At 37.1% G+C, this 15,327-nt stretch overlaps 1 protein-coding gene and 1 pseudogene across 5 annotated transcripts in view; one reads left to right on the top strand and one right to left on the bottom strand.

The window, feature by feature from the left end:
- ZRANB3 (zinc finger RANBP2-type containing 3) overlaps window positions 1–15,327 on the bottom strand; it is a 317,775-nt gene that overhangs the window by 208,970 nt on the left and 93,478 nt on the right. The window lies entirely within an intron of this gene.
- Window positions 408–1,174, top strand: LOC123951026 (annotated as a pseudogene).

Raw genomic sequence — 15,327 nt, 5'->3', positions numbered from 1 at the left:
GAAATTGAGGGACTGGGACTTAGAGAGCAGGTGAAAGGAAAAGGAAAACTTTTCACTGTAAAATCTTTCACACCTTGTTAGTATTATTCCTTATACATATATTAAGATTAAAGAACATAAATGGATTATTTTTTAAATGTTGTGCAAAAAGAATGAATACTGTTACGCTGAAAAAATTAATAAAAAAAAAAAAAAGAACCCATAACCTCCCAAAAAAAAAAAAAAACAAAAAAAAAACAAAAAAAAACCCTTATCTTACCTAGACACACGTAAGATACCTTTATCAAACCTAAGCATAGGTCCCTCTCAAATCATGTCATCAACAAAGATGTCTCCTTTGGAAATGGAACCACCAACCAATGCAACGGTGACAACTAAAGATTAAATATAATAGGTCTAATGCAGCCATGGCTCATGGTTCCAAGAAGCATCTGAAGCATGCAGCAGCTCCAAAGCACTGGATGCGGATAAACTGACCAGTGTGCTTGCCTCTCATCCATTCACTGGTCCCCTTAAGATGACAGAATGTCTCCCTCTCATCATTTTCCTAAGGAACAGACTTAAGTATGCCTTAACAGAAGATGAGGTAAAGAATATCTGTATGCAGCATTTTATTAAGACTGATGGCAAAATCCAAACTGATATAACCTACCCTGCTGGCTTTATGGCTGTCATCAGCATTGACAAGACTGAGAAGAATTTCTATTTCTGATCTATGGCACCAAGGGTCACTTTGCTCTTCACTGGATTACACCTGAGTAGGCCAAGTATAATTTGTGCGAAGTGAGAAAGATCTTTGTGGGGACAAAAGGAATCCTCCATCTGGTAACCCATGATGATTGCACCATCCACTATCCTGATCCCCTAATCAAGGTGAATGACACCATTCAGACTGAAAAGATGACTGATTTTATCAAGTTTGATAGTGGTATGGTAACTGGAGGTACTAACCTGGGAAGAATTGGTGTGACCACCCATAGACAGAAATACCCTGGTTCTTCTGATGTTCCTGTGAAAGATGCCAATAGCAACAGCTCTGCCACCACCTCCCCAACATTTCTGCTATTGGCAAAGCAACAAACCATGGGTTTCTATTCTCTATGGAAAGGGTATCTGCCTCATCATTGCTAAAGAGAAAGATAAGAGACTTGTGGCCAATCAGAGCACTGGGTAAAATGTTCCCTAGATGATCTGATTGGAAGTCTTTATACTCAACTAAGGATAATACATCACGAAAATAAATAAATAAATAAATAAATAAATAAATAAATAAATATTCAATTAGCATGCCCAATGCATTAGCTTAGGGAAATACTTTAATTGGTTCGTTAGATCCATGGGAGCCAGCTATTTTACATTAAAAAAAAAATATCAAGGAGAAATGATCAGTAAAGGAAGTAACAAACTCCGAATTTTCTTTTTGAAAGGAAGAGAAAGGTAAAAGAAAGGTAAAAGAAAGCAATAAAATGTGTACCACAGAACTTGATACCCTTAACAGTGGGAAACAAGAATTAGAAACCAAGAGATGAAATTAAGAATAAGCACATAAAATGGCCATGACACTTAATGGTGCCACTCTCAAAAGATACCAAAAGTACACATGTGCAAGATACAGAGAAACACCCACTTCTTTTTTAAATTTAATTTTTGTGTGTGTGTTCCAAAATTCATTGTTTATGCACCACACCCAGTGTTCCATGCCATACATGCCCTCCTTAATACCCACAACCAGGCTCACCCAACCCCCAACCCCCACCCCTCCAAACCCTCAGAAACAGCTACTTCTGATCAGAGGAAAACATGACTCTAAGTGTGTAAGTCTTCTCCTGTATATTTGTGGTGGGGGGTGGGGGCAGGAGGAGGTAGGAAAAAGACTGAATGATAAATTCAGCTTTACTCTTGTTCTATGTCTTCACAGCAGCAGAGTATTATATTGAAGATATAGCCACCAGCACATTGCAGGAGTGCAACAGAGGACAGGCATGGGAAGTCTACTGTATTCCACATATGTAATCAAAGTTACTAATGAAAACATTGATTTACAGCATAAAAACAACCTCTCAGATTAGATTTAGGTTTTGGGGGGTGCCTGCATGACTCACTCAGTTAAGCGTCCGACTCTTAATTTTGGTTCAGGTCATGATCTCAAGGTTGTGAGACCTAGCCCTGTGTCAAGCTCTCGCGCTGGGCATGGAGCCTGCTTGGGATTCTCTTTCTTCCCCTCCCTTTGCCCCTTCCCCCACCTCTCTCCCTCCCTTAAAAAAAAAGAACTAGATTTTTGGCTAAGGAAATGAAGAAGGGTTTCTGATTAAAGAGAAGCTTTAAGAAGATATATAGTGTGTTCAAATGCTATCTTTAACTAGAAATCTTATTTCTTCATAACAGTGAATCCATCTATTCTCAGAAAGGAGATATCACCCATGAAGAACAGAATGTTAATACGAAATACTCAGAGAACAAAAAATAGCGCTTGAAAATTAAAAAATAATACCAGAGATCAAAAGCTTAACAGAATAGAAAGATATAGTTGAGGGGGCACCTGGGTGGCTCAGTGGGTTAAAGCCTCTGCCTTCGGTTCAGGTCATGATCCCAGGGTCCTGGGATCGAGCCCCACATTGGGCGCTCTGCTCAGCAGGGAGCCCGCTTCCCCGTCTCTCTCTGCCTGCCTCTCTGCCTACTTGTGATCTCTCTCTCTCTGTCAAATAAATAAATAAAATCTTTAAAGGAAAAAATAAGAAAGATACAGTTGAGGTGAATTCTCACAAAGAAGCACAAAAAGATAATGAGATGAAAACAGGAAAAAAGAGAAAAGAACATTAGAGGACCAACTCAAGACATACAATATCTGAATAATGTGTAAAGAATAAAAAGAGAAAACAAGGAGGATATCAACTATACTGATATTAACAATTTTTAAAGTTCTCCAACTAAAGGAAGTTGAGTTTTCATATTGAAATAGCCCAAGCAGTGTCTAGCACATAGTATGAAAATAACCTAATAAGCAATGTTTAAAACTGGAAAATAAAAAGGGTACAAACAATTAATTGTGCAGAAAGATTTATTTCCTGATTAAGAGAACCATACCTTCCTAACGAAATTAAAGTCACAGGAGCTATGCTTTCTTTGCTATGTTGAATTCAAGTAACCTGCTTTAAGGATACTAACGAACAAGGGCAGCTGGGTGACTCAGTGGGTTAAAGCCTCTGCCTTTGGCTCAGGTCATGATCCTAGGGTTCTGGGATTGAGCCCCACATCAGGCTCTCTGCTCAGCAGGGAGCCTGCTTCCCTTCCTCTCTCTCTCTCTTTCTCCCTACTTGTGATCTCTGTCAAATAAATAAATAAAATCTTAAAAAAAAAAAGAAACTAACGAATATTTATTCCACAGAGAGTTCAATTCATTTCCAACTATTATTTACTGAGCTCCTAAATCGCAGTAAGCTCTTTTGATAAAAAAACAAAACGTCCTAAATTTAAAAGATCTTGAGCCTATGGAGGCTTGGTACAAATTAAATTGTGTAAACATTTATTTATACTAATAGATAAAAGACTGTCATATAAAATAGGAGGTAATCTTACTCTAAAGGACATTCTAGAATAATAGGACCAACAGGATCATAGGACCAAAGGGAAAAAAGTATAGATGGAAAAATTTCAGCTCAATACCAGTTTTTCCATGGTAAGAATAAACCAATTCTAAGTCTTATTATAGAACTACAATAATCAAAGCAATGTGGTATTTGTCCAAAGTTGGTATATGAATCAACAGAACAGAACGGAGTTGAGAAATACACCCACACATACATGTTCAATTGATTTTCAGCAAACATACCAGGGTAATTTGATGGAGAAAGGACAGACTTCTCTACAAATGGTACGGAGAGTAACTGGGCATGGAAAACAGAACAAAACAAAACCTCAAAATCTACCTCCCACCATACATAAAACTATACAAAATTTAAGTTGAAATGTATTATAGAAGTAGATGTAAGAGATAAAAATACAAATTTGTGGGGACATCTAGGTGGCTCAGTCAGTTAAGTGTCCAACTCTAGGTTTCAGCTCAGGTAATGATCTTGGAGTCATGAGATCAAGCCCTGTGTCAGGCTCTGTGCTTAATGTAGAGACTGCTTGAGATTCTCTCTCCCTCTCCTTTTGCCTCTCCCCCTGCACATGCTCTCCCTAAATAAATAAAATATTTTTTAAAATATATAAACCTGTGGAAGAAAACAGAAAAAAATCTGTGATACTGATTTACTCTTTTTCTTAGATAAGACACAAAAAGTACAAACTACTGAAAAGCTGATAAACTGGACTTCATCAAAATTAACATCTGCTTTTCAAAAGACACTGCTAAAATAAGTCACAGCCTAGGAGAACATATATGTACTAGCCCTCAAAAGACTTGTATTCAGAATATATAAACAACACTTACAATTCAATAAGAAGATAATGCAATTATTAAAATGGACAAGAGATCTGAATAGATATTTCACCAAAAAGATGTACAGATGGCCAAGAATCACACAAAAAATGTGCTCAACATCATTAGTCATCTGAGAACTGTAAATTAAAACCACAATAAGATACCATTACACAACTAGTAGAATGACTAAAATTAAAAAGATTTAGAAGGACAAATCTTGGCAAGGATGCAGGGAGACTAGAACCCTCATATATTTGCTGGGGCAAATCAAAAATATACACCCACTTTAAAAAACAGCACAGCAGTCTCTTATAAAGTTAAACATAAATTTGCCATATGTCATAAAAATCCAACCCACCCCTGAGTATTTACACAAGAGAAATAAAAACATGCCCACACAAAGACCTGCATGTGAACAATTATAGTAGCTTTACTCATAGCAATGAAAAATTATAAACAACCTTAAGTGTCCATCAAATGGCTAGATAAATTTTGGTATACCCATACAATAGATTACTACTCAGTAATAAAAAGGAATGATACACTCAACAAACAGATCAATCTCAGAAGTATTATTTTAATAAAAGTAGCCAGGCACAAAATGCTACAAATTGTATGACTCCATTTATATGGCAGTTTAGAATAAACAAAATTATAGGGACACAAATCAGTTGTTGTGAAAAGTTAGATTTACAAGAGGTGACTGTTCACAAAAGGGTACAAGAGAGCTCCCTAGGATAATGGAAGCCTTCTCTATCTTGACTTTGGTGGCAGTTACAAAATTGTATAAACTTATCCAAACACACTGAACTGCACACTTTAAAAGGGTGAATTCTACTATATTTAAATTATACTTGAATAAACTGTCCTTAAAACATTTTTAATAAACCTTCATGATACTAGAAATAAAGATGTTGATATGATTCCAACTACTGAGATTATAATCTTGGAAAAGACAATATTCAAGTAATTTTAAAGATCAGAGAGTCTTCTTAAGAGTTAAAAAAGTAACAAGAGATTATTAGAATAAGAAAAATGAAACTAGCAGGAAATCGAAGATACAAAAATAATACATACAAGCACCTCTCAATTACACAACTGGGATCTTAACTGTCAAAATAATCCCAAATAGACCATAATAAAAAATAAGAATTCAAATATTTCTAAAGAAATTTTAAACATAAATAAACAGTCATTCACATATATGAAAATGGGGACTTTTAAGGCTCTTAAAAGGTTATAAAAATGGAAATGCTTTTTGTACTCTAAAATTTCAAGTTGAATGATCAGGAACTAAACCCCCTGCACAGTGACCCCTAAGTATGAAAGATATTATAAACTTCCTGAGCAGCGAAAGCTTTAAGCACCACATCAGGCACCCTCCCTTCCTGGCCTGGAAATCTGCACCAGAAGAAAGAGGAGCCCCCACAACATCTGGCTGTGAAAGTCAGAAAGGAGAGCCAGAAGGCTATTGGAAACGGACTCCATTTTAAAGGTCACTGCACAATATCACTCATTCTGAGACAAAACAGCAAAGGAGTGACTTGAAAAGTGCCTGGGCCACATGTGAGAGAGATTTATTAAGTAATTTTAGGACTATGCAAGAGGGGCAGGGATCTGTAGAACTTTCTCCAAAAATGGAAGGGTTGGTAAGTACCATTTTTCTTCCCTCGTTCAACCTACCTAACCCAACCCAGAAGGGTGCCAGTTGTGGCACCCACTACCTACCTTGTTGACACCACTTGTCCCCATTCTCACCAGCCTGCCCTGGCTGGCACCCCTCCAAAGAACTTCTGCTTCAGCAAACCTGGCAGGCAGTATAAGTGGGGACCACCAAACCCCAAAACAACAATGTTCAAAGTGACTACCACCCTGCCACACCCACAGGGCAGCCCTGGCCAAGACTCACGCACACTCCAAAGCAACTCCTTGGGGGAGGGGAATGGGGTCACACCCATTAGCACATTAACAGCAGCTGCAGCAAGGCATCTCAGCCAGCTGTACAGCAAGCCATGGTAGCCAGCCCCACCGGTCAATTCAATGACAGCAGTCAGCAGCCCACACATGGGTCAACTCTGAAGTGCTTGGTGTTCTGGTAACCAGGGCGATTGAGCTCCTAGGGCCCATGGGGTATTCCTACTTGATGCCATGGTAGCTGAGCTAATACATACTAACAAACACAGAGAGACAAAAAAGAAAAGATAGAGCAACATGTTGCAAATGAAAGAATAAAACCAAACCTCAGAAAATAACTAAACAAAATGGAGACAAGCAATCTACCTCATCAAGAATTCAAAGTAATGATCATGAAGATGTTCACTAGACTTGAAAGAAGAGGGGCTGAATTCACCAAGGACTTCAACAAAAAGACTGAAAACATAAAAAAGATCCAATTCGAGCTGAAGAGTTCAATAACTGAAATGAAAAATACACCAGAGGGACTCAACAGGAGATTAGATGATACAGAACAGATTAGCAATCTGGAAAACAGGTTAGTGGAGGTCATCCAAGTTGAACAACAACAAGAAGGAAATGTATTAAAAAATAATAAGGAGAGGCGCCCGGGTGGCTCAGTGGGTTAAAGCCTCTGCCTTTGGCTCAGGTCATGATCCCAAGGTCCTGGGATCGAGCCCCAAATTGGGCTCTCTGCTCAGCGGGGAGCCTTCTTCCCTCTGCTTCCCTCTCTCTCTCTCTCTGCCTGCCTCTCTGTCTACTTGTGATCTCTGTCTGTCAAATAAATAAAATCTTTAAAAAAATAATAATAAGGATCAATAAGGGACCACAGAAACAACATCAAGTATACTAACATTCACATTATAGGGCTCCCAGAAGGAGAAGAGAGAGAAAGACGCAAAAAAGTTATTTGAAAAAATAATGGATGAAAATATTGTTAATCTAAAGAAGGAAATACACAATCAGGTAGCTTCGGGATGCATGGACAGTCCCAAACAAGAAGAACTCAAAGAGATCACCACCAAGACAACTAATAATTAAGACGTTAAAAAATTAAAATAGAGAGTCGTAAGAGCAGCAAGAGAAAAGCAACAAGTTCTGCACAAATGACCTCCTCCCCACCATAAGGCTATCACCAGATTTTCAGAGAAACGTGGCAAGCTACAATTCACAACCAAGAATAATTTACCTGGTAAGCTAACATTCAGAAGTAAAGGACAGATAAAGAGCTTTCCAGAAAAAGAAAAGTGAAAGGAGTTTATCACCCTAACTCAGCCTTAAAATAAATGTTAAAGGGACTTCTTTCTTTCTTTTTTTTTTTTTTTTTAAGATTTTTATTTATTTATTTGACAGAGAGAGAGATCACAAGTAGGCAGAGAGGCAGGCAGAGAGAGAGGAGGAAGCAGGCTCCCCGCGGAGCAGAGAGCCTGATGCGGGGCTCGATCCCAGGACCCTGAGATCATGACCTGAGCCGAAGGCAGCGGCCTAATCCACTGAGCCACCCAGGCGCCCCTAAAGGGACTTCTTTAAGCAGAAAAGAAAAAGCCACAACTACGTGTACCTGAGTGGCTCAGTGGGTTAAGTGTCCAATTCTTGATTTCGGCTCATGTAGTAAGATCGAGCCCCAAGTCCAGGGCTGTGCCCAGTGGAGAGTCTGCTTGAGATTCTCTCTTTCCCTCTCCTTCTGCCCACCCCTCCCTACAATCACACGTACACTCTCGCTCTCTCTCAAGTAAATAAACACATCTTAAAAAAAAAGAAAAAGTCACAACCAGAAGAAAATTACAAAAGAAATAATGTCAATGGTAAAGGAAACATATACTAAAGGTAATTGATCAATTATTTATAAAGCTAATATGAACATAAATAGACAAAAGTAGTCATTTTAATTACTTCTATCCTAATTGCTTTACCTATAACAATTAATTAGGAGATACACAAAATAAAAAGGTGTAATTTATGACATCAAATACATATAGTGAGGAAGGGGGAAATAAAAATGTAGTACTTTCAGAATGCGTTCAAACTAGCATCCATGAACTTAAAACAGATAGCTATGTATTTATAAGATGTTATTATACATGAACATCGAAGTAATCACAAATCAAAAATCTATGACACACACACACACAAGTACTCCAAGCATAGCACTAAAGAAAGTCATCAAATAACAAAAGAAGAGTACAAGAGAAAAAGAAACAAAGAACTAGAAAAAGAATCAGGAAGCAATAAACAAAATAGCAGTAAGTACATATCTATCAATAATTACTTAAAATGTAAATGGACTAAATGATCTAACCAGAAGACAAAGAGCAAACAAACGGATTTAAAAAAAAACAAAAGGACCCATCTCCAAATGCTCCTACAAGAGACTCACTTTAGACCTAAACATAAAGACTGAAAGTGAAAGGAACAAAAATGATATTCCATGAATGGCAACAAAAGAAAACCTGGGGTAACAATATATATATGAGACAAAATAGACTTTAAAACAAAGACTATAATAAGAGACAAAGAAGGGTATTTCATAAAGATAAAGGGATAACCCAACAAGAAGATGTAACAATTATAAAATCTATGATCCCAACATAAGAGCACCTAAATATATAATGCACATATTAATAGACATAAAGGGAGAAACTGACAATAATATAGTAGTATTAAAAAACTTAAACCCCTTACATCAAAGGATAGATCATCCAGACAGAAAATAAAGGCAATAGTAGCTTTGAATGTCACATTAGACCAGATGAACTTAACAGATTTATACAGAACATCCTATCCAAAACAGCAAAATACACATTCTTTTCAAGGGAGCATGTAACATTCTCCAGGACAGATCACATCTTGGGCAACAAGACAAGTCTCAATAAATTTAAGATGATGGAATCATATGAAGCATCTTTTCTGCCCACAATGGTATGAAAGTAGAAATCAGTTACCGGAAGAAAACAAAACAGAGCAAAACAGAAAGACAGAAACACACAGAAGCTAAACAACATGCTACTAAACAGACAATGAATCAACAATGAAATAAAAAAGGAAATCAAATGATAATTGGAGACAAATGAAAATGGAGACAAAAAGTTCTGGAATTTTTTGGGATGTAGCAAAAGCAGTTCTTAGAGAGAAGTTTTGGGATGTAGCAAAAGCAGTTCTTAGAAGTTTAGTAAGAACTTCTCTTAGAGAGAAGTTTATAGAGAGAAGTTTCTAAGCACACTTAGAGAGTGTTGCAGGCCTATAGTGATGCAGGTCAAGAAACAACTAAAATCTCAAACAATCTAATCTAGACCTAAAGGAAGTTAAAAAAAAAAAAAAATCAAAGCCCGAAGTTAGTAGAAGGTAGGAAATAATAAAGATCAGAGTGAAAATATATGAAAGAGAGACTAAAAAGTAAGAAAAGATGAATATAATGTAGAGCTGGTTCTTTGAAAAGATAAAACTGATAAACATTAAGCCAGACTCATCTGGCTTAAAAAAAAAAGAAAAAGAAAAAGAGAAAAGAGAGGCGCCTGGGTGGCTCAGTCATTAAGTGCCTGCCTTCAGCTCAGGTCATGATCCCACTGGGATCAAGCCCCACATCGAGTCCTTCATCGGGCTCTCTTCTCCATGGGAAGCCTGCTTCTCCCTCTCCCTCACCTCCTGCTTGTGTTCCCTCTCTCACTGTGTCTCCCTCTGTCAAATAAATAAATAAAATATTTTTTAAAAGAGAAAAAAGAAGGAAGACTCAGAAGTGAAAAAGGAGAAGGTGTAATCAAAACCACTGAAACAAAAAATTATAATATTTCTACAAAAAATTACATACCAATAAGTTAGACAAGAAGAAATGGATAAATTCCTAGAAACATACAATATTCTAAAACCAAATCAGGAAGAATCAGAGAATCTTGAATAGACCAATTACTAGTAATGAAATTGCATTAATTATAAAAAAGCTCCCAAGAAACAGAAGTCCAGGACCAGATGGCTTTCAGGACTGGGTGAATTCCACCAAACACCTACAGAAGAGTTTGTAACTATTTCTGTCAAACCATTCCAAAAAAATAGAAAAGGAAGGAATTCTAAATTCATTCTACAAAGTCAGCATTACTATGTTGCCAAAACCAGAGAAGATATTACCCCTCCCCCAAAAAAGGAAGAAAGAAAGAAAATAACAAGCCAAATCCCTATGAGGATGGATGTGAAATTCTACAACAAAATATTATCAAACTGAATTCAACAATACAGTAAAAGGATCATGCATCACAATCAAGTGGGATATATTCAGGTGTGCAAGGACAGTTCAATGTCCATAAATCAATCAACAAGATAAACCACATGAATGAAATGAAGCTGAAAGTCATATGATCATTCAAATAGATGGAGAAAAAGCATATAAAATTTAACAATTAGTCATGATAAAAACTCAAAAAAGTAGGGATTGAGGAATATACTACAACATAAAGGCCATATATGAGAGGCCCACAGCAAAGATTAGGAAGGAGACAACAATGCCCACTCTGGCCACTTCTATTCAAATATTGGAAGAAGTCCTAGCCAGAGCTAATACCATACTCAATGATGAAAAGCTAAAAGCTTTTCCTCTAAGATTAAGAACAAGACAAGATGTCAAATCTTACTACTTCTATGAAACATAGTACTCAAACTCCTAAACACAGAAATCACATAAGAAAAAGAAATAAAAGACATCCACGATTGACTTATTTCACTAAGCATGATACACTCTAGTTCCATCCATGTCGTCGCAAATGGCAAGATTTCATTTCTTTTGATGGCTGCATAGTATTCCATTGTGTATATATACCACATCTTCTTTATCCATTCATCTGTTGATGGACATCTAGGTTCTTTCCATAGTCTGGCTATTGTAGACATTGCTGCTATAAACATTCGGGTACACGTGCCCCTTCGGATCACCATGTTTGTATCTTTAGGGTAAATACCCAGTAGTGCAATTGCTGGGTCATAGGGTAGTTCTATTTTCAACATTTTGAGGAACTAGAGCGTATCATGCTTAGTGAAATAAGTCAATCGGAGAAAGACAACTATCATATGATCTCCCTGATATGAGGACATGGAGAAGCAACATGGGGGGTTAGGGGGATAGGAGAAGAATAAATGAAACAAGATGGGATTGGGAGGGAGACAAACCATAAATGACTCTTAATCTCACAAAACAAACTGGGGGTTGCTGGGGGGAGGTGGGATTGGGAGAGGGGGAGCGGGCTATGGACATTGGGGAGGGGAGGCGAACCATAAGAGACTATGGACTCTGAAAAACAACCTGAGGGTTTTGAAGGGTCAGGGGTGGGAGGTTGGGGGAACAGGTGGTGGGTAATGGGGAGGGCACGTTTTGCATGGAGCACTGGGTGTTGTGCAAAAAGAATGAATACTGTTACGCTGAAAAAATAAATAAAATGGAAAAAAAAATAAAAAAAATAAAAAAAAATAAAAAAAAAGACATCCAAATTGGTAAGAAACAAATAAAATTGTCATTCTCTGACATCACTAGTAGAATTAATAAATAAATTCCATAGGGCACCTAAGTGGCTCAGTTGGTTAGGTATCTGCCTTCAGCTCAGGTTCTGATCCCAGGATCCTGGGATCAAGTCCTTCTCCCTCTGCCTCTCTCTCTTGAGTAAACAAAAATAAAATCTTTATAAAAAATAAATTCAGTAAGGTTCCAGGATACCAAATTAGTATACAGAAATATGTGGCATTTCTTCTTTTTTTTTTTTTTTTAAAGATTTTATTTATTTATTTGACAGACAGAGATCACAAGCAGGCACAGAGGCAGGCAGAGAGAGAGAGGAGGAAGCAGGCTCCTCGCTGAGCAGGGAGCCCGGGGCTCGATCCCAGGACCCTGAGATCATGACCTGAGCTAAAGGCAGACGCCTAACAATTGAGCCACCCAGGCACCCCATTATGTGGCATTTCTTTATACTGATAACAAACTAGCAGAAAAAAGTTAAAACAATCCAAATTACAACTGCACCAAAAAAACCCCTAAAAGTTAATTTAACCAAGGTGAAAGACTTATGCTCTGAAAATTGTATAACTGTAATAAAAGAATTAGAAGATGACATGTAAGTGAAAATATATACCATGCCCATAAATTAGAAAAATATTGTTAAAATGTACATAACTACCCAAACAATCACAGATTCAATGCAATTTTCTATCAAAATACCAGCACCATTTTTCATAGAATTACAACAAATAATTCTAAAATTGTATGGACCCACAAAAGACCCCAAATAGCCAAAGTAATCTTGAGGAATAAGAACAAAGCTAAAGGTGTCACAATCCCTAATTTCAAACTATACTTTTAGCACAAAAATAGAAACACAGAACAATGTAATATAATACAGAGTCCAGAAATAAACTCACACTTATTTGGTCAATTAATATACAACGAAAGAGTAAAGAATATACAACGGGGGGGGGGGGTTGCTGGAGTGCTTAGTCCATTCAGCATCCAACTTCATTTCAGCTCGGGTCATGACCTTAGGTTTATGAGATTGAGTCCTGAGTGGTCTTCACACTCAGTGGGAGTCTGCTTCTCTCCCTCTCCCTCGACCCCTCCCCCTGCACACACATGTGCCCTTTCTCTTTCTCAGAAAAATAAGTAATTTTTTTTTAAAAAATGGGGACAAAGAGAGACTCTTCAATAAATGATATTGGGAAAAGTGGACAGCTATATTTAAAAAATTAAAATTGGATCACTTTCTTATACTACATACAAAAATAAACTCAAAACAAATTTAAAATCTAAATGTAAGACCTAGAGCCATAAAACTCCCAGGGCAATAAAATCTTAGACATGGGGGCGCCTGGGTGGCTCAGTGGGTTAAAGCCTCTGCCTTCAGCTCAGGTCATGATCGCGGGGTCCTGGGATCGAGCCCCACATCGGGGTCTCTGCCCCTCAGGGAGCCTGCTTCCTCCTCTCTCTCTGCCTGCCTCTCTGCCTACTTGTGATCTCTGTCAAATAAATAAATAAAATATTGAAAAAACCTCTTAGACATGCGTCTTAGCAGTATTTTTTTGGATCTATATCCTCAGGTAAAGACAAAAAAAGCAAAACACAAGTGCGAGTATATAAAACTACAAAGTTTCTGTACAGCAACAACAACAAAATGAAAATTACCAACAATATGAAATCATCAACAAAATGAAAGTTTACAGAATGGGAGAAAATATTTGCAAATTATATATCTGATACAAGATTAACATCGTAGATATGAAATTTGAAGACTTTATTTATTTATTTACTTAGAGAGCAAGTGCTTGTGCACAGGCTGGGGGAGGGGCAGAAAGAGAGGGAGAGATCTTAAGCAGACTCTGTGCTAAGCACAGACAGACCTTGAGTTCATCCTCATGACCCTAAGATCATGACCTGAGCCAAAACCAAAAGTAGAACAAATAAGCCACCCAGGAACCCGCAAAATATATTCTAAAAAACCACACACGAGGCACCTGGGTGGCTCAGTGGGTTAAAGCCTCTGCCTTCCGCTCAGGTCATGATCCCAGGGTCCTGGGATCGAGCCCTGCATCGGGCTCCCTACTCAGCAGGGATTCCCCCACCTCTCTCTCTGCCTACCTCTCTGCCTACTTGTGATCTCTCTCTGTCAAATAAATAAATAAAAATCTTTAAAAAAAAAAAAGATTTAAAAAAAACCCACACACAACTCCATACCAAAAATAAAATAATCGAATTAAAAATGGGTAGACATTGTTCCAAATGAATAGACATTTTTCCAAAGCAGGCATACAGATGGCTAAGACACATAAAAAGACACTCAACATCACTACTCATTAGGGAAATACAAATCAAAACTGCAACAAATGTCAACTCACACCCCTCAGAATGGGTAGTATCAAGAAGACAAGATATAATAAGTATTGGCAAAAATGTGAAGAAAGAGAACCCTTGTGCACTGTTAGTGGGTATGTAAATTGGTACAGCTACTAGGGAAAACCGTATGGAGGTTACTCATAAATTAAAAGTAAAAATATATATATATGAACCAATAATTCCACTACTGGGTATTACCTAAAAAAACACTAATTTGTAAACATATACACACCCCTAAGTTTATGACAGCATTAGGTACCATAACCAGGATATGAAAGCAATCTAAGTGTCCATTAATAGATGAGTGTATAAAGAAGATGTGGTACAGTGGAATATTAATCAGTCATAAATAAAAAAGAATGAAAAAAAAAAAGAATGAGATCTTGCCATTTACAACAATGTGGATAGACCTAGAGACTACTATGCTAAGAGAAGTCAATAAGTAAGGAATGAAAAGTACAACATAGGGCATATAGTCAATAACACTGTAATAATGTTATGTGATGACAGATGAGAGCCACACTTATCATGGTGAGCACAGTGTATAGCACATATATGAATCACTATGTTGTAAAACTGAAACTACTATAACACTATATGTCAACTATCAAGAAAAATGAAAAAATAAGTAAATAAATAAAGATTAAGTATCATTCTATGATATAATCAGTAAAAAACAAAAACAAAAAAATGAAATCTTGCCACTTGCAATATGGGTAAACCTAGAAAGTTTCATGCTAAGTGAAAGAAGTCAGAAAAACACAAATACCATGTGATTTTCACCTATATGTAGGATATTTTTAAAAAATGAAACAAACAAACAAAAAAACCCCAAGAAACCAGAATCATAAATACAGGGAAAAAACTGGTGGTTGCCAAAGGGGAGCACATGAGGGATTGTGCAAAATAAGTCAAGGGGATTAAGAGGTACAAACATCAAGTTATACAATAAATAAATCATGGGGATGTAAAGTAAAGCATAGGGAATATAGTCAATAATATTGTAATAATTTTGTATGGTGACAGATGGTAACTACATTTAGCATAGTGAGTACTTTGTTGTGTATATGAACATGGAATCCCAATGTTATATACC

Source organism: Meles meles, chromosome 9 (genome assembly GCF_922984935.1).
Source record: "Meles meles chromosome 9, mMelMel3.1 paternal haplotype, whole genome shotgun sequence".
In the NCBI taxonomy this organism is placed as follows: Eukaryota; Metazoa; Chordata; class Mammalia; order Carnivora; family Mustelidae; genus Meles; species Meles meles.
This window is presented reverse-complemented; position numbering and strand designations above follow the sequence as displayed.